The sequence below is a fragment of the Austrofundulus limnaeus genome, unplaced genomic scaffold, assembly GCF_001266775.1.
Source record: "Austrofundulus limnaeus strain Quisiro unplaced genomic scaffold, Austrofundulus_limnaeus-1.0 Scaffold264, whole genome shotgun sequence".
NCBI classification, from domain to species: domain Eukaryota; kingdom Metazoa; phylum Chordata; class Actinopteri; order Cyprinodontiformes; family Rivulidae; genus Austrofundulus; species Austrofundulus limnaeus.
The window spans coordinates 53603-56762 of NW_013952666.1; positions in this window are offsets into that span (position 1 = coordinate 53603).

Sequence of the window (3160 nt, forward strand, 5' to 3'; positions counted from 1 at the left end):
GAAAAAAATCTTAGAATATGAAAACATTGGTGAATGTCACAAATTCTCCTAAATCACTCGTACGCACAACTTAAGAACAAATCTGTGCGTACGAACGGTTCTTGCATGAGGCCCATTGTACATCAAATTTAGTAAACTGGCAACAGGTCAGTAGGACTGGTTATTAGAATTATGACCGAAAATTAAGAAGACTTTGAGGATCCTATCATCTACAGTTTCAAGAATCAGCTGCGCCTGGTTCCACTAACTAACAACTAACACCAAAAGGTTTGTATCAGCTCCACCAGTCTTCAGCTGGAAGGAGACAGTGGCTGTGTCTCAATTCATGCTGGGCCACATCCTCGCTGGGCCGGGTAGGCTGCTCAAAACTGCTGTGAAATGAGACGATCTACCCTTTGTTTGACGTCGACATCACGTGAGTTTACGTGACCTCGTGTTACCCCGTTACCATAGTTATCCGTTTCATGTCAGACTTAAAATGGGTTGGAACATGTATTTACACGTCTTTTAACTGGAAACATAACTTCACAGTTAAAATGTTACATGTAAAAAAATTAAAATAAAAATACATTAATAATTCGAGTTTAGCTCCAGTATCTACGATGGAGTATTAGGACCACACAAGATATTTTTTTTTACTATTACGACTGTAAAGTCATTTTATTAGAATAAAATAGAATTACATGACGTGCCCATTTTCCATCCCTCATTTCCTCTGTATTTTCCTCACACCTGCTGTGTACAGCCATGTGTCTGTGTTTATAAAGTAGTCTGTGATGACTTGGGTCACTGTAATTTCATTCAAATTATAGCTACGTGACAACTAAATCTGTCAATGTATCCATTAATTACAACACGGCTTCAGTTTATAGTCGTTTGTACAATTTCCAAGTCCTGCTACTGATAATTTAATGCGAATGTGCTAAAAGATTTACTTGTAACTCGTAACTTGTAGTTGCATTTTTTTAATTAACATCTTATTGCAGCGTAAATTTCATCAGCTAAGTTGCTAAACTTACTTTTAAAAACAAATTATCTGATCCATGGTGAATTTCCAAACTACGCCGGTTTGTTAAAAAAAATAAAAACTCCATCGTCTTCATTTCTCTGTTTATTTTGCTGCCCGCACATTGAATCCTGAGATTTCCTCGGCCGGTGAGGATACACTGATGCATCCTTGGATTTTGAGAGTTTGTCGGCCGCATTCCTCAGCCACATGATGCAAGTAGGGGTCTCTGCGGACGAGTGGGCGTGTCACAAGGAAAGGCGATTCTAAAGTGACACAACTGATTTGACGGACTTTGTTAAAGGGACACACCTGACTGGACAAACAAAAAAGGGGCGATACCGTARYGCACCACCTSATTGGACAAGAACAAAAGMMGCYTTACTGTACYGCACCATTTTTTCTGGAGABCCCWACTTGGGTCACATTTCTCCTGGTTAACCTTAGTGTTGGGGTCAGGGTCAGGCTGTAAAGAGTTTAAGCAGGATCTAAGGAGACCGTCATGTAGGCCTCGTAGCCCACAGTGTTTATGCTTTAGACACACCCACCCTTGTGACACGCCCACTTTGATTCCGCACATAACCACTTCTCGCATGATGAGGAGCCTTCGAATTAGGACAGTCCTCCGTGTGGGGGGGAGTGAGGTATGAGGCCGACAAATGCGCACTCATGAGGACCCACCCCCCTGGACACAGCCAATGATTGAGTGACAGTCATCTCAGTGGTTAGCTACTGTATATGTTGTAACTATCAAACTTTTCTAAGCATTTACCACTGCAGAAAATAATTGTTCAACAACAATTTTCATTACTCATCCTAACAGATAGCCCAGCTGCTAGAGCTCTCCGAGGGCCACACTTTTTACGTCATTACTGACTTAGGAGTGTACAGAAGATGTCAACCAACAATACAGAGATAGCAGTGTTACTGTTGAATGGGTACCAGGACATATTGGCATTAATGGTAATGAGAGACCTGACTACCTTTCAAAAGTCAGGACCAGAGCCTGTTGTAGGTACCTCAACAACAGTCTGTAGGACTGCCCTACAGGCCTGGATTAGACATCAGCACTCAATCCACTGTAGTGAACTGATGGACTGTAGACAGACACGGGAACTGATAAATGCCCCAAATCTAAGGTTGGAGAAAGCTCTCATCTCCCTGACAAGGAAAACTCTAAGTACACTGGTTGGAGTCCTAACTGGGCATAACCTACTCAACCACCACAAAATGATGATGGGACTCCATGACAATGGTCTGTGCGATGCCTGTGGCATTGAATTAGAGACCTCTTTGCACTACTTAGGACACTTCCTGGCTCTGAGCAGCCAAAGGAAAAATAACTCCTGTGGATCCTGAGTAGCTTGGAACACTGAGTGTTTCTAACCTTGTGTCCTTCTTCCGAGAGACCTAAGGTTTGACGAAAGCTCAGTGTCTTTTTGGGGAGAATAATGGGCCCTCTTACCAGGTCCTCGCTCATATGGGTTCTTTATCCATCCCCACTCCCCATAACCATAGATGTTCTATATAAATGCTATATATTGTCATCATTTTCTGTTCATACAATGACAAAATGTGTCTTCTGCATTTAAACCATCTCACATGAGATATACCCAAGTGGGTGAGTATGGGGGCAGTGATATAAGCACCTGGGAAACATCTAGGAAAATGTCTTGCTCTGTGGCAATTCAGCCAATCTAAACCAGTTGCTTATGCAGGTAGACACACAGAGATAAAATAAAGACAGTTGAAATAAAACGGTTTTTCAGTCAACAAACACTTTGACTATAAAATCATTAAACAAATCAAAAAGCTTTTTGAAAAGGCATAACCATATATGATAGCTATGCTAAAACTTTATTTACCAGAAGCAAATTGGTAGCAGTTAGTGAAAAAGTTAACCTGCTAAATGAAAACATTTGGTTGGTTAGTGGAACCACGACTGTATTTTGTAAATGCCATGTTTTTCTAAAACAGGTTGTAACTGTGTCAAAACAACTTTTTTCAGAAATTTGCCTCTTTGACGGTACACTGAAAAAAAAGGATTTTTGGGTGTAGTAACATTTGTTTAATTATTCTTTTAAATTTTACAAAAATATCAAAATTTCTAAACTACTAGAATTTACTAAATAAACAACACACAATATATTATAC